We start from the raw sequence: 22449 nt of genomic DNA on the forward strand, positions 1-22449 counted from the left end.
ATCCGTGCCGAGTGGATCCCTACACCACAGAAAGGCATCGTTCAACAATTTAAAACAGCCCGTGCATGCGATCACATCGACCATCAGTGTTTTTCCTTCTTTTTCAAACTGCTTTTGAGTCTATACCCTAGTCAGCTTAACATTTCTCATGCAGCACGAAGATGTTAACTTCTGCTCCTGGTCAACCCAAGACAACAATCCCCATCACAGAGTTCTTCGGTTCTCAAAGTACTTTGAGCTTTCCCCTCCTTGGCCCTTGTGAGCTACTTCATTACCCTCCTAAAAGCCCACATAAGGGCAGCAGAATTGCAGCAAAGTTAGAACTGCCAGTGTGCTAAGGTTAACAGCTGGCTGACTGACTTCTATATTTTTTTAATGTTTCCCTGTAGTCCTCTAACAGTTTGTACGTTGTCTCTCATTTTATATTGAGACAAATATTCTCTGAGCCATGGGACATGCTTGTGGTCTGCGCTTGTGCAGGGTTAGCAAGCCAGCCCGGGATTTCCAGGGCTGCACTGAGTACACAGGCTGTTCACAGCACGGAGGTAAGCGATGATTCCCCACGGCGCTGGGGCTATTCACACGCACACTGGGCCGACCAAGCACTTCGGTAGCAAGTCCAACAGCTTTTGGAAGGTATCAGACTTGCGTATGTGTTACACAGCTTAAAGAAGTCAATGGACAGGTGGACTTCTGGATGTTCGGAGCCCACGACAGCAGCCTGGTGCCACTGGTAGACTCTGGTGAAGCACACGGCCAGCAAGATCCTTCCCACAGTCTTTACACCAGACAAGCACCTGGATCCACAAAAATCCATCCTGCCACTCAAAGCTAGGGACAATTTCTACCATGGTCATGGCAGGACTCAGAGCTCGGCAATTTCTCTACATTATCTATAAAGCTCTTTTGAGCTGCCAAGATTCTTGCCTATGGTGGGAGGGTGTACTAGTAAACAGCTAAACTGATTTCACCAAGAGTCTTAACAGCTGCCAAGTTAAAATACAAGCTACATAGGATGCTGAGAGAAATAAGGAATGGATTTCACAAATAGTCATGGAGGAGGGATGGGGTCGATCCACTCCTTCAGCTCCCGGCAAGATTCCAAAAGCCTCCCGGCAGCTTTCTGAGGCTTGTGCTCAGTCCTGTTGCTCCTGCTGTTTTTGAAGGGGCCAAGGCAGAGAAGCAGTTGTGGGGCAGCAACAGCAACTGGCCAGGTCCCTTCTCCTCTGCTATGGCTCTGCTGGGCATCAGCTCAACTGCTTCCATTACAGATAAAATGACGAAATTATTACATTGCCAAATAAAAAGAACAGAGTGCAATAGTTGATTGTTAGTATTTTTCTGTTACAGAGCTATGGCTTCAGCTCCTGCAGTAGACATTAATCAAACTACGTTTTTTCACAGAATTTATCGTGACAATCCATGGGCCCTGGGGATAATACCTCACTGTCTGCTGGCATCATCTCTGGCCAGTGATTAAAAGGAATGGAAAGGTAGAACAAAATGTCTCTAATGGGGAAAAGGAACAGTAAAATACTTCACTTACTGCAAGAGAAGTCCTGCAGTGTTTTCTCACCCTGTTCTCCCACTGGAATCAATGTGAACCTTGTCTGAGTCAGGACTGCTGCAGATGCCTCCCTCTAAAATGTTATATTTGCCAAAACAGATCAAAGGCAAAATATACTGTATCATCAGGAAAAAAAATCTTGGGGGGTGGGATTAATCTTACCAACTTTTACTGCCTTAAAAGTGAGAGGTTGTCTAGCCATGTTTGGCTCAGTCACCACAGAAAGAGAGGTGATTCATCTCACCCTAAGACACGTATCTAAAAGACAGGAGATGACTTACTGTCTGGGAGAGCCTATTTCTCTCCACTGACTATTCAGTGACTATACAAGTATGTCTCCTTATAGAAGCTGGCTTGGTCCAACTCATCCTATATTAGCTTTTTCTGTTTTTTAATCGATTTTGAATAGTAGGATAGATTCCAGTGGACCCTCTGCTATAGGGAGCCAAAAGGATGGAGTATGAAGTCTGTTAAAGTGTATCTGGTTCTGCGTTTTAAATCTTTCTGACACAGTTCTGCAAGTCATCAGGTAAGATTCCTGACACTGAGTGCTTTGTTCAGTGGTTTAATTGGAAGATATATAATTGTTCACAGACAGTACCCTGTGTGCAGCTACTAACCACAGAGACAGAATTACATGACCTTTGAAAGCCACTTAATGCTTTGCAAGTTACTTAATTTTGTTATATTCTCCATTTAAAAACACTAGCTACTTATTTGAGAAGTACTGAAATGCAAATTTATGATTTATTGCTGTTCTAAGGCACAAATCTGTCTTTACTTTTTCTAAAAGCAGGTAATTTGTAGAAGGGAAAAAAAAAGAAAGGAGCCATTTAATTTTAAAGCTCTGCAGAGGAAACATTAATTGGACTCTTAATTTTTTACAAACATGTTAACACCTCACATTCTGCACAGATGCTACAAATTTGCACACAGAATACTGTTACTAAGCAACCCAAAAAGCCAGAACAAATAAAAAAAAAACCAAAAAACCAAAACACAAAAGTCATTTAAAGACATATCTCACCCTTTTACTGACATAGTCTGTTCCATTCAGCCGGAGAGTTGGCAGATGGCATGCTGAGATCATTATTTCTCTTTCCTTTCAGTAAGCGCAGTGTAAAGTATTACAAATTTACAACATGAGATTGTAGGCCCACTCAATGGGTCTGATTCTGCCAGCTTAAAATAGGGCTTTGCCACTGATTTCAGCAAAACAAGAAACTGTACCACAACCACGCAACACAGATCCATAATAAAGTACTAACATTTTATATTATCTACCTTCTAAGTTCAGCCTTTGATAATCCCAGTTTTCCTTGGAAAAAAACAAACCCCAACCTTTACCAGGCTAGAAATTAATCTGCCTCACTCACAACTACTTATTTCCAATTCAGCATAATGAGTGGTAGTCACATATTTGGTTTGTGTTACTTAGACTGTGGCATTTTACATTGAAATTGTCAGGACATTAAATACAATGTTGGTGTAAAACTCCTGGGCTGCACTGGAGTCTCAAAATGCCCAGTTCTCTGTAGCAAGTGTATGACAGAAAACATGACCATATTTATATATGTTATGTGCCCTGTTGTGGGTTCTAATCTTATTCACCTGAAACTGGTGTAAGATTTACTAATGATTTCAGTGGAATTAGGCACTGTCAGAAGAATGCAGAAGTGTTGTTACTGCTTGAAAGATTTACAGTGTGATATCTTAGTCATTTTATGGGAAAATATGACTTGAAAGCACAAATCTACTGCTCTCAGCTGAGAAATAGAGAGTACAGATTTTCCAGAATCAGCAGTACCGTTGTGTTCCAAATTCAGCTGGAAATCTGGGGAAGCATCTATCAATCAGAACATTATGGCAACTTTCAAGACTATAAATGCACAGAAATGGTCCCACTCGTCTTCCGCAGGAAGCATAAAACTACATGATTTTTATTACTGATATCCAACAGCTCGCTTCCTGACTGTAGATCGCTATCCTGGTGTGACTAGCTACAAAGTAATACGAGATACTTTTCTACGAAGTGATGCTATTCATGGTAGAGCAACATCTTCTGGTCTTATTTGCGCAGATCGTCTCGTTGATTTCAAAGCCTCAGCAGCATTTACAATCCACAGGATTCTACAGAGGATTTGGCCCACACCTTGTCCCACGCTAAAATCCATTTGAATGGCCCAAGGAATTCATGAAGCCATTATTATTTTTCACAGTAGTGCCCTCCATGCTGTGATTTTTAGCAGCCTAGGAGTTCTATAAAATAACATTAATACCTAAATATGCCAAAGGTCATTGTAGAACTGTGGCTTAAATCAAAAGCTTGAAGAAGTTTATTGTAAATGTTCTGATTTTTTGCATCAAACCATTAATTTTATTTGTAATGTTGAGTGATAGGAAAGGATGAATAATTAATTTATTAAGCAGGTATATTTAGTATGTCCAGAAGTACTAAATTTTTGTTCCAACTAATAATTAATTCAACTAACAGTGAAACGTGGCATTCATTTTAATAAATTTCAAGATAGCAACCTGGCATCATTATTGGGCTTTCAGGACAGGATTTAGTTCTAGATTAAGATGCTTACATTTAGATGTCACTGGTACATCAGGTATCTAAGTAACCACTGTAATCACTGGAGATTTAGGGATCAATTTGGCTTCCTAAACGTAGGTGTCTAGCATCAGTGTCCTCTGGTATTCTGCTTGGCCTTCAGCTGCTACTCCAGAATTGCAAACCTCCCACGGGTCTTTCATCACAACTGCCATCCCTTTGGAGATGTCTCAGCCTTGAGCAACTCCAACAGCCATAAGAGTGAAGCCCCTGTTGAACACAATTAAAGCTCCCTGCAGAGCAATTCAGCTTATTTCAAATGCTCTGGGGCTCATTCAGTTGCCAAAAAATAAATGCATGGTGCAATCTTAGGCACCATAAATTATTATGCCTGGCCTCTGACTGCCTCTTCTGATGGGCACATATCTCACATAGGGCCTAGGCCCTCTTCCAAGCTCGCGAAGATGGTTACTAACGCCAAATGGCACTAAACAGATACATTTAGGGAACCCAATTATTCTCTGGGCCCCAATGACTGAACCGAGTTTAAATAGGAGCTTAGATACCTCACATGCCTATAAACCACATCATACATTTATTTTGCTGCATTTTAATCCCACACTCAGTGAAAGATTCCCAGAAAGATAACAAGATGCCATATAACAAGTTGCAGGAAGTTATCTTAATTCTACACCACAAATTAGTATCTTTATTAAATAGCTATTTCACAGCTGACAGATGGAAAACTAATACCCACTTAAATTTCCTTATTCGCAAATGCCATGCTCAACAAAATGTATTAATATACAGACCAACAAAAATCAGTTTATTTATTGAACTGGATGAGATACCTAAGCTACAGGAATTTGAATAGTCACATGTGAGCTCTTTCCATGCAGGTTAATATATCCAAACCCTGAGAAGCAGTAAGTGGCCTGGGAGGAGAAACAAGTCAGCATGGTTCTGTAGAGTCCAACACTTGGCTGTACTCATTCTGATCTGGCTGGGGTAATTCAACACAACACATCTTAACAGCTCCCAAATTATAAAGGCTAAAGACCAGTGATGTATTCACTTATTTTGTCTAAAGATGTTTATGGGAAGGCAACACCATTAGGGCAAGTTTGACCACATGCAAGTCTGTGCTGAGGTGCAAAAACTGTGCGCTTGCTCTATGTAACAGCCCAAGCAGTCGAATACCCTTTTCCTAAAAGGCTGAAAAAATATCAGACATACTTTCCATATGCAACTAATGTACTTTCAAATTGGACTTGTTCAAACATCCCACTGATAACCCGATGTGACAGTTTACAAGAGGAGGCATCTTACTGTTTTTATAAGGTGGCACAAGCTATCTTATATCTTTTGATAAGCTGTGCTGCCCCAAAGCATTACTATCGGTGACATTCTCCCTTCAACTCTAAGAGCATAGAAGTGAAATACCAGCTAGGAAATTCCAGGCTTGAGCTCTGGTCAGTATTTAATAATCTAGCGGCATCTTAACTATCTCTACTCATATGTCGTTATTGGCTGTCATAGGTGAGTGATGATAGATTAGAAGTCATGCCTGGTTAATACTCAAAGTGCCTGCTCTTTTACTCCAAAGCTGTTACTCAATTGCTCTGGTTTTGTGGCATGTTGGTAGGAGGGAATGAACTTGATGATCTTCAGTTAAATAAAATAACCCCTGCATTACTATTAAAGGTCATGAGCTAGAACAAGAGACATATACGCTGTCCTCTTACTCCAGGGAATATCATTGCAACGAAGAATGGTTCTGCGTGCACTTAGAGGAACTGACAGAAAGGCATCTTCTCTGCAAGGATAGCAACCTCAAACCTTATTAGAGCTATTTTTTTCCCCTCCTGTAAAATTAAATGCCTTTTTAGTGTATGTAGTTCAAAGTAACTTTATAAATTAATATAAGAGCTGAATGACCAGTGTTGTATATAGGTCTGAAACAATCCTTAAGCAACTTCCAATTATATACATAAAATACTAATGAAGTGCAATTCCCTCTGGGATGCAAGGCCACATTCAGATTGACAACTGCTACATTAAACGCTGCCAAAAATGAGTACAGAGCGAATTTTAACCAAGGACAAAGGGGCATATCACTGCCATAATAAAAAAAGCCATAGGAGCTTTAGCAGTATATTTCGATCTAGGCTCAAGATCAGCCTCTCTGTCTGCAAAGTCAATTTATGCCCACAGAATTCCTGCCAGCATTTTTCCAGCAACACAGCAAGCCGTGAGTGCACAACTGCATGGCTCATACTCCATTCCATTTATATTCGGTCTAATAAACAGAGGGAATCAAAACATGCAAGTTGTGTGAGTTGATGAACCTGCAAAATAAGGACAGTTACCTCTACGTATATAAAGCAGGCAGAATTTGGTTTTACGTGGTCACCTAAGACACTTGCAGATGGTAAAACGTTCCAGTCATGGAGGGGTCTAGTCTGCAGCACCGGAATCACACAGTTTGGTCTTGGGCAAATCGAACAACCTTTACAGTTCAGCTTCTCTTTTCAAAGGATCTGAAATACTAATACATATTTACCTAATTTCAAGGATATTGTGAGAATTAACTAATGCTAGTGTGCCTTCCAAACATACAAAGCACTGTATGGAGCAAACAATTTAACAAGTTTTGCAGAACAAAGATTTGCAATAACCTTGCTTAATTTACAACATATAATTTCACATAACAGATTTTTTTTTCAAAATGCAGTGCCTATATCAATCTGGAAATTGTTATTCTTTCAGCTGAAGAATGTATTTTATAAGATTTAATCATCTACCGGAAACTCCCACAACATCATCTCATGCATCATGCTAAACTGCTAGAAAGCACACTGAGGACAGCAGTGTGAAATAGAATATTCCCCCTGAAATAGAATATTGAGGGGGAAAGTCAGTTATTTCATTGAATGAAGTTGATAATACTCAGATATTAAGATATTTTCTGTATTTACTTCGCTTGCTTTTTTTTTGGTTTTTACTGTATTTACTTTGGCTCCTCTTTGATCAGAAAAAAACCCAAATATTTTGTTAAGAACTATTAGATGATTAGAGAACCCTTCTAACCTGTTAAGTAGTCATTTAAGCAGAATATTTTACTTAATTATAATTAATTAGTAGAAACAGAGTCCTTAAAGCATACCTACACACCAGTGAAAGGAAATGATCTTACCCTTTCACTTACTCAGCAACTCTTCTGAAATTATATCATCTATCATCTCCCGTTCTTATGTACACATCACCAGATCTAGCATGTGACCTTTTTCTTTCGGCTCACTGATACAAGGAGTCTTACAAAAGGAGGTCCACAAGGCCTGAATCTGTAGGAGCAGAGAGGGGCCTTCTCAGAGTTGTAAAGTGCCCTTGAATCGCACAGCTCACATTGGGAGAGGTCAGCAGATCTCTGCTGACATGGTTTCTCCACTCACAATACCATCATATTTTCTTTTTGCAATTTTTTTTTCTCCTTTCAGCCTAACCCATGGTACTCAGCTAGGATTTTTAGTTTCTTTTAAAAAGAGTTGCTGAACCTCACACGAATTACCAAGAACTATGCACTAGTCCATAGACTGTACTGCAGTTCTGCATACAGGGCAAAAGTAAGGGAAGAAAGTATCTCTGCCTTCAGCCTTGCTGGGCAAGACTGCCAAGTCAGAACAGGTTATCGTGGGAGACTGCCTGAAAGAATATTTTAGGTCAATGCTGCCTTGTCTCCCTGCAGGAAGGCTGCTGCTGCTACAACACATTCTCTGCTCAGCTCTTCCATTAAACTGCAGAAGTTTGACATAATTTCCATGCTGTACCCCTCCCTCACGCAACTTGGGAAAATAGGTAAACAACCGCATCCAAGAGTGACTGCAACCAGAGGAACATCCGCCCCGTCCCTTTCCACTGCAAATGTTTGCTGGTTGCCTCTGTTCTGTGGAGTCTCTGAGGCAGAACTTTCCTTTTTCATCCCCTGCCCAGGTACTTATCACCGCCTCCTCTCCCAGCATTGCTCAAGTAAAAGGCTGCTTCCAAGCCTCCTGCCGAAAACTTCGGCTATGCCTGTGACTCTGTCACTGCTCTGTTTCCCTGTGACCCCCATCGAAACAAGCATCTGCAGAACGCTACCTCCCATCTTCTCACATCTCCGCAAAAGTGCGGCCACATCACACGCACCCTGAAATGGCAGCAGTACCTCTCATTTATTTCAGGGTCAAGGGCTGCCTCCATAGCTTATAAAACTCTTTTGGACTTGCTTCAGCCTCTCAACAACTTCGATCTCTTTTCTGACCTGCCTTGCCATTCCACACGCTCTTGCCACCATTAGTCTCAAGACGTTGTTACCTTCTTTTACTTCCTCTTCTCTGAAATAGCTTCACCTCCTCGATTCTCCTTCTGAGGTCAAATCTCAGCTGAGAGCCAACGGCTTTGTTTTAACCTTCTCTCTTCATTCCTTTTCTCTTCTCTGTTTATCATCCTTAAGATTTATGAAAAGTTCCCTGAAAAACATTCTGTAAAGAAGCTTAGATTAAAAATGCAACACATATAAAACTTCTTTTAATTTCTCTTTATTACTATCTGGGGAAAAAAAAAAATCTACCCTCATATAGTTTGCTTATTTTTAACATGAAATAACTTCAGCAACTTAAACTTTATTCACCATGGAAGTAATATTTTAACCACGCTACCAAACCCCACAGTATTTAACAAACACAGAGCAGTAATGACTATGAAGAAAGCCATAGCAGCAGTTTAGTATACATGTCAGACAGTTGGCTCAGAAGCCTGGAGCAGTAGCTCTCTGAAAAATCATGCATGTCAGCATTTCTTGTACTAAACCGTACTCTCTTTTGTATTTGAAAAAAAAAAATTAAGCAGTTGTCATGAAATTTATTATAGCCTTTTGGCAAAATATTATCCTCAAGACACCAATGAGCTCTAAGTCTTAGAAGGGAAAAGCTATAAACCTTAAACTAACAAGCTAACATTAGAGATTTGTCTGTCAAATGTTTTCTATGCACTGCTACCAAGAACAAAAGTGAAAATAACTGTTCCCTCTCAGTTCTCTCCGATTTACCGTGCAGTCACTGCCGTGCTACGTTTCCTCTACCATCCCGTTCTGAAACAATAAATCAGTGCGGAGCGAAAGGTGTCGAAAAGTTTCCTGCCCTTGCACTCTACTGCAGTGAAGCACTGCAGCAGGGCAGTGCGCTGCCGGGAGGATCACGGTGATTTGCTTCATGTTACAGTGAGGTAACATGAACTGTTGGAATAATCTCCAGGTAATCTGCATTAAAACCATTTTACTGCAGTGTACTGCGGTATTAGGAAAGATTTCAATATTGCACCATGTGATGCAACGCAACCTTACGGCATTTGTCAGTTCCTAGGCAGTGAGGGAAGGCTTTAAATCAAAGGCTGCAATGTAGCAACTTACCGTTTTACAAAGTAATACGACAGGCTACATTGGCTCACTGTGTTGGCATACAGCATGAAATGATACAAAATTCCCTGAATAAAATATTATAGACCTAAAAGCCAACATTTTTTTTCCTTTCTTTACTTAGCCCCCCAACCTGGGATCAAGAGAATCTTTCAATGAAAATGGATTTCCCTAACGTTACGGGTAAAGCAAATTGTTACAATGTTATTAGCTCAGTGATAAATGAATTTTAGTATTCTAGAGATAATTTTTCCTCTTCTTATTTAAGCTACCACAGATATGTTTCCCTCTCTGTCCTTCCAGCTTGCATATTTTGTAGTTTGATTTAACTTGGCACATATGCTTTGCTATATAGTTTTATGCCAGTCATGTAAAGCAGTAACATTTCAATGTTATTCCAATGTTTACAGAGATTTTCATTATTTCTATAAAGTTCCTCTCATTTATGTGCTCACATCAAAGATGCATGAAGAGAGTATGAATTTCGTCACGAATTAACCCTAACTTTTTCCCCAGTAACACAGGCAAACACAGTATTACAAAATATCATCTGAATATATTTTCAGCATGTGATTTTTTTTGTGTTTACAAGTATGAGAGAGTTTAAAACTGCATTTTCCAAGACCTCTGAAACAGCCTGTCGAAGTACAGAGTATCCTCAAAGTAACAGCTGCAGAGGCAGTCACAGTGACAGAGATGAACTCTTGGTGTTACCTGCATGAGCAACCTGCACATGCCAGGATTTTTATGCTATTGCTATACGCGACGCCCCAGCTGCGGCGAGGCGGCCAAGGGAAGGCGCAGGAGATGCCATTTGCTGCAGCACGTTGCAGTTTACTGCAGTAAGGGGGTGTGCAGAAGGTATCGCTCGGGAACAGCGCTCGCTGCAGCAAGCCCTTGCACCAGCCAACTTCCCCGCGGCTTCCACGCGGGAAACGTCCCGGCGAGCGTGCAAACCGCCCGCGGCCCGGGGCGAGCACCGCGCACGGCGGGCGAGCACCGCGCGCGGCGGGAGCCTGGTGCGTAGCCCAGACGAGAGCCGGTGCCGTGCCGTACCCCGCTGCACCCCGCTGCCCGGTCTCTCCCGCAGTCAGCTGCCGCCTGAATCCCAGCACCAGACGCAGGGGTCAGCACGACACCGGGACCCCAACCACCTTGCCGGGACGTAGCTCATTAACATCTCCCCATCCCTTCCCTCCTGCGACGGCTCTGCCACCAAACCGGCCGCGATCGGTGCCCCGGGTCCAGGGTCCGCCTGCCCGGGGGACCCCGACGGACCCCCCCACCCCCGCCAAGGCGCGCAGACCTCCGCGGCCGATCGCCCCCGCCGCCCTCCGCGGCGGGGCCGGCGCGGCAGCCCCTCTCCCCCCGGTACCTCGCAGCAGCCATCTTCCGCCTCCCTCTGCAGCAGCTCCAGCGCCTGATGTCACCGGCCGCCCCGGCCAAGTCCCCGCGGCGGCGGCGGGCTGCGCCGTGCCCTTCCTCCCTCCCGCCGGCGGCGGCGGCGGCGGTACCCTCCCCCTCCCCCCCCCTCCTCCTCCTCCTCCTCCTCCTCCTCGTCCCGCCCCCCCCGCCGCCCCGCCCCTCCCCGCCCCGCCGGTGGCCGCGGGCGCTGCGCCCGCCGCGCTCCCCGCGCCCCCCGCTCCTGGCTCCGCGCGGGCGCGGAGGGGGAAGCCCCGCCGCAACGGTCGCCGCCGCCGCGGCGGTGCTGAGTCACGGCCTGAATTTCATCCCGCTCCTCCTCCTCCTCCTTCTCCCCCCCCCCCTCCGCCTCCGCCTCCGCCTCCTCCCCCGCGCCGCCGCCTCCCGCCCGGCTGCCGGCTCCAGCAGCGCGCTGCCGCCGGCGGCGATGCCCGCCCCGCTGCCGGGGGGAGAGGCTGCCCGGCGCTGCCCGGCCCCCCGCCGCCGCTCGCCGCAGACCCGCGCACGCACAGGGGCAGCCGGTCGCTTGAGCCATGATTGCCGCGGCTTTCCTGGTCCTGCTGAGACCCTACAGCATCCAGTGCGCCCTCTTCTTGCTCCTGCTGCTGCTGGGGACCATCGCTACGATTTTATTCTTCTGCTGCTGGCACCGCAGGCTGCAGAAAGGGAGGCATCCCATCAAATCCGTCTTCTCGGGTCGCTCAAGGAGCCGAGGTAAGAGATGCTGCTCGCCCCCGAGGGCGGAGGGGGGGTGCCCCCGGCCCATCCCGCCGTTTCTGGCGGCGGAGGGCCGCTCCGCCTCAGTTTAGCCGGGCAAAGGCTTTAAAGAAAATCCCAGCCGAGCCCAGGACTGCGGCAGCCTTGTCTCCACCCATCCCTTAGCGAAACCTCGGCCCGCGGGAGGGAAGCGAGGGGCTGGGAAACCCCCCAGCCCCCCCGGGCTCTCAAGTGCGGCAGAACTTTATCCTCAACTTCTTCCCGAGGAATTAAATATAAATGCCGGGCGGAGCTGCCAGCTGCGCCGGGAGAGCCGGACGCCGTCCGGGAATACGCGCTGAAGGGCGAGCGGTTAGATAAAACCGTTAGCCGGAGGGAAATCTGAGGTGGAGCTGGATGCAGCCTGTGTGTCTTTCTGCTTCCCTTCCAGATGCTGTCATGAGAACTCATCATTTTCGCTCTGAGGTAATTTATTTAGCACGCAATTTCAAGGTCAGAAGTTGTTCTATTTACCTGCGTACATGATTGTTGTGGTCTTTTGTTAATGAAATCACGTAGCAAACTTTTCATTTTGCATGAAAGACGTAATGTCCTTTTCCATTTTTTGTTTTTTTTCCACACAAAACGTCAGCTCTTCATTTGTATTATCCTAACCGGCCTGCTGAGTTGTGTCGTTTCCAAAGCAGTTGGTTACTTCAAGAAAAGCTGGGCTTGCTGTACGTGCCAGGCCTCCCTCTGTCCAAAAAGCAACCCCGAGCCCGGTTACTGACCGCACTGCACATGCATGCAGAGCTGGTAGGTTTTGCGACTGCAGAGCTTCCGCTTGCTCGCTTCGCCGCCAGCCCTCACCTGCGCCCTGCTCCTGGTCAGGGAAGTTGCCCGCTGGGCTTGGCCGCTGCCGCGGGAGGTCCCAGAAGGATCCAGACCATGAGCCTGCTTGGCAGGCGCCTCGTTTCGTGACTCTCTATCCACAGGGCAGGGGAATCAAAACTCTTACATGCCAGTGCTAAAAGTATAACACAAAACCCGGTCACTTCTTAGGGATTCTGAATGAGGAGCATAATTGCTGGGAAAAATATGGAAAATAATACTTGTTTTAGCATCCACTTTGTTTCCGTGCTGCCTTGTAGAGCTCCTATCTAGATATTTCTCTTGCCTGGTTTCCTGCTATTGATTTAAGGCATGTCTTCATGCCATCTCCTGCTACTCTGGAAGTCTTGGGAGAGTTTTGCACTAAAATGATATTTCGTTTTAAATTATTTGCATTTTTCCTTACCCAGCTGTGGCTCAGAAAATTACCCAGTTATGAGTAATGTTTTCAAAAGTGTGCATGGGATGCATTTTTGCAATATTTGTATTGGCAATTAGTTTTAAACTCCTAACTGTTTTGAAATTTGCATGCGCTATCACAAAAAGAAGACGACATAGGGAGTGTCCTATCTTTAAACCATCAACAGTCTGGTTCTGTTGTTGGCTGAGCAGTGCTGCAGTAAAGTGAACAAACAAACGTGTCCCCGCGGAAGTCAAAAGATTTTTTTTCGTGATTTAGTTCCTCCAGTATGAAATAACTTGGCTTCCATGTAAAATTCTCTCACTCTTGAGCCTAGATAAAGATGAAGTTTAACGTGTTATGCCGTTTTGCAATGCATGTCGTCCGGTATGGTGACTCTTAAAAGGGAAGTTTGCAAAGTGACTAATTTATTTTTATTAATCCAGCATGCGGTTATTTGCATATCACCCAGTTAGTTAGAAGTAGACACATTTAAAATATTTCCTAGAAGTTTCCATTTACTGAAACGTGCTAGAATAAACACATTCTTTCACAATTTTCTACGTTTTGTTTAGACAGAATAATACCACAGGTAATGGTCTAAACTGCCCTTTTAAGTAAGTGGTGGAGCTGTTTTCCCCTTCGTTATCTGATGATAGACTTTTGATTCTTAAGAGAAAACGATGACTCATTTGACATCATTAAATTTTCATTTTCCAATTTTTTTTCAAGTAAACCCTTATTTTAGTGAATCTAATTGAATTGATTAATAACAAATTACAGGCCATGAAAATATTGGCAGCATTATCTGAAACAGAATTTGACATTCTCATTCTATATCAGCACAAAACATCGGGCACTTCCAACTCCAATAAGATGTTGATGAATGCAAACCATGATACATGAAAATATGAGCTTTGCATAATCCCCCCCCCCCCAAATGAACATGACATCTCAACTCCAAGTTCTATAGTACAAGGTCCGTCTGCTAGCTTCCACTATGCTTAGTTGTTTGTCAGGTGCAGTTATAAATGGTGTTTCTTAATGCTAATAAAAGATAATGAAGAATAGGTTGATAGTAAACAGCAGTGGGTTGGCATTCATCTCCTGAGAGCTGGGTTCAAATCCGACTTACATCACATGTGAAGATGCAGGTGGTCTAGTGGCAGTGCAGAGAGAATTATAATTGCCCTATCTACAGAACGGTTGGCAATTCCTGCATGATTGGCTGCCTGCCAGGAAAGCCTTATATTTGGAAAAATAGATGTGTAGCAAATTTATGTTGAAGTTCTTTGCCAGAGCCACAGCTCTCATGGCGCGTGCCTACACTGTCTTTGTCTATATACAGTGAGAACTATTTAATACCTTTCCTTTAGTACTGAACCCCACGTTAAAAATAAGCCACCATACTATGGGAGGGTAAATACTAAATTTGAAAATGTATTTATGATCCTTATCAGCTCTTCTGTTCTGATTTTTATATGCCACGGGTGAACTGAATCCACAAATAGTTTGTCTTTTTTTGTGGGTCTTGATTTTGAATGTCTCTGCAAAACATGCCTCATTATTATACTGCAAAAGTCTATGCAGATATTACTCATTATAGAATGAACTTAAACACTTGACCCCCTGCCTCAAAAGGAGGTAAATTTGCATGAGCCATTATGAATATAAAGTAGGTTAAAGTCTGTCTTTGTTAGAGATGCTTCATAACAGAAAAATTAACCAGCAAGAAGATGTGAGAGCTTCCTGAGACAGTACAGTGGTGTCTCTACCTTCCCACTTAACATTCATTTACTGCTATCTGAAGTTTGCAAGGTCTATTTTTTTATATATTTTTTTATTGCAGTCCTGTAAGTTCCTTATGACTATAACTGCTCTTAAGATTCCCTCCATCCCCCAGGTACTATAGATACTCCATGAAGTCACACAGGAACCGCACCCAGAATAGTTAATGTTTCTAATCTGAGGGAGACCTAGATATGCCATAGCTGTAAAAAGAAAACAAGTACATTTCCAACAGAAATATTCATTGCTTACATGACAAATCAGGCTTTCATGTAGCTATTTGGACTATTCTTTATTATTTTGAGAATCAGTTGTAGAATGAAATGTCTGTGCTCAGCCAAAACCACACCAAAGTAACAATATTAATTCGGTGAGAGTTTTACTGAAATAGGGACTATATGTTGGGTTTTTTTTCTTTTTAATTATTATTATATTCCTTGTATATTCAAAAATTTGAATGTTATCAGTGATTCACTGACTTAATTCTTCTCGTGCTCTCTGTAGAAGTTTGGTTTCTCATGAAGTATAGGAATTTTCTCTGAGTACTTTGGGGGCTTGGGCTCGATACGTTTAAATGTTTAGCAGCTTATACTTTACAAAGAGGTCTGAGTGTCTTCTGTACTTTACAATTTAAAGGCATTGCTTAACGTGTTGGTGTTACTACTTCTTGTGATTTAAATTTCTTTCTGAATTAGTTTTCCTTATTGTCTAAACCTCTGGAGTCATGGGATTATGTGAGATTTTTACCTTTCAATTAAAAAGGAAGTAAGCTTCTAGTCCTCAGGCTGGATGGAATTAATCCAAATGCTATAATTCCTAAAATCTCATGATTTGGGCATAAGGACTGTTGAAAAGGAAGGTTCTCATTCAGGATTTTTAGATGGTGTTTTTTTATGAGAATGTGAAGGAATGATTGTGCTAATTGCTAAACCAGTAGTTGATGGTTTTCATATTATTGGGGAAAAAAAATTACCAGATTTATAAGTCTTTTGCCTGAAATTTTCTCTGAGCTTTACATTTTTCCCTTATCTTACCTTTTAAATTAGAAATAGTATGATCTCAGGAACTGAAGGTATCGGTGTCAGTGGGCAGTCAGGAGCAATACGGTATCTTTTTGTATTTATTTAATTTTGAGTTGTATATTTTGGGCAAGTTTCCTGTGAATGCTTCCACTGAGACCTACAGGTATAAACCTACTAGGAATCAAATCTGTAGAAGTTTTACAGTCCACTGTAAATTCTGGCTTCACATAACCCAGATGCGTGTCTGGTGGGACCAGACACACCACTAAGGCAAACAGGAGTTGACACTTTATGAAAAGGCTCTTCGGGAGGGCTGGCAGCATATATTAACCACAGCTGTAGCAAAGGAATAACATTTGGTCATTTGAGTTTTGCAGACCCCATGTTTTCTTCTTAGTATACTGAACAGTCACTACAAGGTTATATATATTCAGTCTATTGTGGTGACAAGACTGGTAGTGAAATAGGTCAGCCAAGACTGATGACAATTTTTAAAAGCAAATGAATTTGCTAAATCATCCGTTATGGTACAACGGACGCAACACTATAGTACAACAATCTCCGGTAAATGTATATATTGAATTTTCCAACAATTTATGCCCAGAAAAAGTGTTCATAAATTTATCCTTAAGCATACCTTTGCCATAATTGTCCCCCTTCTGAGGCTGATGGTGAGACAGTTGCCTAAAAATACAGTTCTAGATATTTTACAAAACAATAATGAATAGTCTTTGAAGAGTTGCACCATAAATCATCCCAAGCATTGCAGAGTTATTTATAAACTGCTCCAGATATGTACAGCTCCAGTGAAAAGAGAAATCAGCAAACCCTCCAAGCTGAATTTCAGTCTTCTGTTTGACTGGAGGGAGTGCATTCAAGGAGCAACAGAAATGTACAGGACTAGCCAGGAAAATACATCCATTCATCTATTCAAAGGATGTCTCTTTGTCTTTGCGGAGCTGAATCAGCCTGAAAATATTTTACCTTTGTGTTTGACATGCTTTCCCCCCAGGATGTTTAAACTGTTTTTCCATTAGCCGTCTAAGAGTTAAGGAACAGGTTCAAGGGAAAATAAATCAGAGACAAAAATAAATTGTTTTCTTAGATGTATGAAAGCACTTATGTACAGGGATGAATGGAGAGCTATAAATACAGGTTACACCGTATAAGGACAAATCCTTCTATCCATTTTTCATAAAATGTCCAATAACGTGCCCCAGACAGAGTATGTTACACTGAGCTGTTACATGATAAACTAGGTACCACTGAGATTCTGCTTACTATACGTCGCCTGTCCATCACATTTGTCAGCTTTGTTCACTGCAGTGCTGCCTTTAGATAGCCTAGCAAGCATCCGTCTATGCTGAGGAACAGCCTGTTTGGCAATTGTATCGCAAAATACATGGCAATTCCCGGTTGCTGCAGTAAGACTACTTGTGTTCATGAGCTAACTCCACAGTTAACTCTGGTACCTTTACTCTGCACTACACTGTAGTGTAGAAATGCCTTCTATACTTCTATGGCCATCTGGTTGCCTGCATCTCCATTCTGGCATCCAACAGTCTGCAGAGCACTGAAATGCTGAGGGGATCTCCTCCTAGCTCCGTCAATCAAGTACTGATGTTGTGTCATGGTCCACATCAACGGGTGAGGCGCAGTCTCAACGATACACTGTATATTGGGACCTGCGTCATAAACGAACGCACCCTCCCAGTTCTCTAACAGGATGGGGGCAACCACTGCATAAAGAGCCAGTACATGACAGAAGTGCTTACTATTTACTTTCCCATTAATATAGTTATGTCAACAACCTCCCAGCTACCATGTAAGTATTTACATGTTCAGGCTTCTCAGTAACTACTGTTATCTCCGGAAACTTGTGTTTTAGATGAGGCTGCAGCTTCAGTTACGCTGCATGCTTGTTTATAGTGTGCATTCCTGGTGCAAGCAAGCAAAGCCCTGGTTTCAAGGGGATCCAGGTGGGGCAAGGCTTGTTGCCATGCGACTGTTAGCAGCCACATTGTACACATGTACAGAATGGGAACTTCTAGCTACTGTTTTTTGGCCGAAACTAACCTCAGATTGAAACTGTGAATTAAAATAGCTGAGGTCATACTTGTGGTGAGCACATGTATTTCCCCATCTGCTGTAGAAACTGTTCTTAGAACGGATTGTGCAGGGGTCTGTAGATCACATAGAGCTCAGAAAAGCTTAACCATCTACACTGATTTCTCAGTTACTGTGGTTAGATTATTAGGGTGACAGATCAGGTCGTAGATGCCCCTTCAGAAACAGCTCAGCACTTGAGGCTGAGGCTACTAAATGAAAGAAAGCACTGCATGAACGGGGTAGTACAACCTCTGGGGCTGTTTCTGCTCCTGGGCTGTTCCATGTGTTTCCCTAGGGCATGGGAGCGTCACTCACGCTCTCTTCCTCTCCCAGACTTTTTTAAGGAGAGGCACCTTGGGTGGGCTATGGAAGAACCACGCAGGGCACAGAGTGAAGTCACCTTGCTGTTGTCATACAGGATCCATTTCAGCTGAGCTGGGCTATTGGGCCTGGCCATGTCAAACGTGAGCAGATACCATCCAGAGCCGTGGGCTCTCAGCCTGTCCCCGTGCTCTGTGGTCTGGAGGGGTCTCAGGCTCTGAGGAGGGCACGCTGGGGCCCCTCCAGCTCCCCTGGGCAAGGACTCGGCACTGTGCTGCAGAGATGCTTGAGCAGGTTGTCAGGCCCACAGCTGATATGGCTGATCTTGACCTAGTACCAGCAAAGCTGGCTGGTTTTGGGCTGATTCCTTGTGCTTCTAGTTCACCTGTGAGCCTGGGTACCTGTTATCGGGGTTCTGCTGCTGTCCAAAGAGTCTGAGCCCCTGCTGTGCTCCCTTGTGCCCTGCTGCCTCGCCTCAAGGAGACTCGGCGGTTTGCTGTTCCTGACTCATCAGTGGGAATGAAACATGAGTTACGGCTGAAGTGTGAAAATACTACATCAGCTATAGAAACTAACTGCAGTTGACGTTTGGGCAAAGACACATTTCTTGCAAGTTGTGCCAATGCCCTTATCGCCCCTGTCCACTCAGCTGCTTAAATACAGCACTCGGCTCCAGGACGGCAGGGTAAATAGGAGAGCAGACAGGAAGTGAAGCACAGTTCTTAGAAGACTTAATTTATGATTATCTAAATCGATAGCACTAACTACACTGACATGCATAATCATGTCAGATTGAGGCATCATATTTATCTTCCCTCTTTGTTCTAGAGAACAAAACGATACAGCTAGGTCGAGGCATCATTCCCTTCTGACCTGCTCCCGCTACCTTCCTGCGCGTAAAGTGCAGCCAGAATTGGAAACTGACTTTGCAAAAACAGCATCTTCTTATACAGCAAGATAAGCTCTCTGTAAGCATTTACAGTTTATAGTCTGTAGAGCTACTCAGCTGACCTAGTGTAGGTGTCTGCTTCAGGATGAGCCGAAAAGTTCTTCAAGCCTCACTGAATGTATTGACTAAATTTTACATTGGCTATAATGGGAGCTTAGACTAGTAGCTCCTGAAGAAGAGACCCGTTCAGATATGTTGTTGTTATCTGAATCTAGGTATCTTAATAGGTATCTGAATTCCACCCTAGGTAACTTTTTTTTTTTTTTTTTTATATATGCCTGTTAAGTCTCTCATCAGTTATGCATCTGTTTTATGCCTGATGAAGTGCAGACCCATCTTCACATGCTGCGGTGGCATAAATTCACGGGTTTGCACTTCAAACAAGCACGCTGGACAGAGGAGAGTCATTTCTTTGTACTAGATGTTGGGCAGCACTTGTGTGGTTTAGCAATCTGTCTGTTATTTCTTATTCTCTTTCTTACTGTATTTTTAATATTTAAAGTTAATTCCTTATGGCAGATTCTTGATATATACTGTACACTGCCCAAGCTGAGGAGAAGTGATGAGATGGAAAACGGAGGAAGCAGGGGCGGAAGAGGGACGTGCTTGGGGAATGCGCTAGTATGTTCTAAATTAAACTTTCCCTTGCAGACCACTGATCAAGAAGTACTCTGATTTATTTTTGTTCTTAAATAATTGTTCCGTTCCTACTGTAGGCTTGCGGTGCCCTGAGGTAACAGGGAAGGAACTGGGACAAGCCATTGCAAAGGCATGGTGGCCGTGGAGGGTTGCAAGCCTTCTTGTCAGAGAATGACAGGACTGCTTGGAGAACAGGCCAGCTTCTGTGGTTTACAGATTTAGACAGGAAAGAGTATTTAAAGGGTATCTTAAGGCAGGACTGGGGATGCTATTTGGTTACACATCATCAGATTTTCCTAGTGTTACAGCTTACCTGCTTTGATAGGAATCCTAACTTTATGATACGAAAAAAACAAACTCATTGGGTAAAACAGCAGTGTAATACAGCATGGGTTATTAAAAACTGCATTCTAAATTCACATCTAAACCCTAGGTTCACACAAGGGCTCATATGTGTACAGTTGGGGGCCTGCTTAGGAACTGGAAAGCAGGTTATTGATGTTGTATTTAATGAACTCGGTTGGAAAAGTAATCTTGTTGAGGTTATGTTAAAGACAATTGCTTTTAATCCCTCTGAATATGCGGACTTATCTTGGAACATGACACATACCAAATCACAGTCTTCAGTATCTGAGAAATGGTTCCAGCGCTGCTTAGAGTTTAGGTTTTAGAAGATAAGAATAATATTTCCTAAAATAAACATAAGACATGCAAAGAAGCATCAGTGAAAGCTTGTTAATGAGGGAGTGGAATGACAAATTGAATGTAAAATCTTACATTTGATGTTTTAAATCTTGATTCAGATCTTTATAGGAGTAACCCTTAGCTAAGATTTAAAAAAAAAAAAAAAAAAAATCAAGAGAACCACAAAAAAAAAGGTTGCAGTCTATCTTTTGAGACCTGATAGAACCAAGAAAGAGCAAATGAAGTTGCTTCCCCCTTATGCATTTGTGAAGTAATACACTGAGTGAGCATAGGTAATCTTCCTGCTATAGAAAACTAGGACCTAGCTTTAATTAGCAATCTCTACTATTAGAGAGGATGTATAAGTAGTTTGGAGGACTTAACTTGAATCCTGGATTTTGGGTTGAACTTGCAGAACTGGCAGTTAAATAAATGTTGTGGGGTTTTGTTTTGTTTCTTTGTAAACTGAGGATATTTGGGATGGAAGTCACTATGGGAAATAATGCAATCTTGGTCACTTTTTAATTTAAAACTGTTCCGATAATACAGATGCATATATATATGTTTATATGTGCAGCAGAAAGACTTTCAAATTTCTTTCTTTCAGCGTGCAGGGGAATTCAATACAATAAAGTTATTTAATTAAACCTGCCTTTTTAGTTCAAGTAGGTACTTCAACTATAGGGTTTAATTGTATTTCAGCCTGTCTGCAAAACAGCTGAGAACTTTGGCATCTTGAGAACAGTTTTGATACTACACATACCAATGTTTTCAGGCCTTAAGATGTTGTAGGTTGCATATATGTTACAGTAGGGGGGAAGCTTTAAACAGGCAGTGACTGACAATCCAAAGACTGTTTCTTGAGGCCATTAATTGACAATGGTAATAGATGACAATTCTCATACATACACAACCACTGTCAAAAACCTAAAAAAGGTTTGGAGTTAGATATCCTATCTGAGCTTCCTTTGGCTTTGATATTCATTAGTGTACCTGCAAAAGTGCATTTAATCTACGGGACTCACTCAAATATCTGTAAAGGCATGTGCATGCAGTTCTGTTGTCATTCCTCCTGGAGTGCTGAATTGTGGCTTAATGCTAGCTAGGGCTTTTTCTGTGGTTTACTGACGTTCTGCCAGAAGGTAAACCGGGCTGCAGTCCAGTGTCCAGTGAAGTTAATGCAAAGATTTCTGTTGACTTCAGCTAGACATCAGATAATGCACTCTTACTTCTCTTGAAGTTAATGTTTAGCGACCCTGAAAACACATACTGGCTGGAAAGGTTGGGTTCCAAGATTAGAATTCTGATACCCGATATATTCTACATAAAATACTTACACACTGGAAAAAATGAAGAATGAATATGGTTTCTTACCAAGAATAACAATAATAGATAACGTATGATGAAAGCAGTAGGGGTAGCAGAAACTAGAATGGAGAGGAAAAGGATCTGGTGAATTAATACAATCACACATTGAAAGAATGGAGGAGTCAAAGATTCATGTCACTAAAGCAATAATGCACATGTGGGATAGCACTGATGTATTCATATCGTGCTATTAAGTATCAGACAAAGAATTAAAAAGAAATACAGAAAAACTAAGAAGGCAAAATAAAAAGGTTAAACACATTATCCAAAATGTCCTTATCTGTAAATAAAAAAAGGCAGAAGTTAGGCAAGTTTTTTAGGAAGTTTCAAAATCCTGTTTTTTATATTAATGAATGGGCTAGGAATGGGAATAGGAAAAAACATAATAAGGATTGCGGAGTATCACATACTTGGTTATCAAATACCAGACCATACTGAGGAAATTCTGAAGAATGGGGCAAATGAACACACATGATGTTCATAAATGCCAGGCTGGGTATATTACAGAGAAAAGTTGTTTATCCACTTTATTAATTTTTAAGTTTATGGTCTCCAGAAAGGGCCTTTTGAATTACTCTTGACAA

Source organism: Platalea leucorodia (genome assembly GCF_965183815.1).
Source record: "Platalea leucorodia genome assembly, chromosome: 3".
In the NCBI taxonomy this organism is placed as follows: domain Eukaryota; kingdom Metazoa; phylum Chordata; class Aves; order Pelecaniformes; family Threskiornithidae; genus Platalea; species Platalea leucorodia.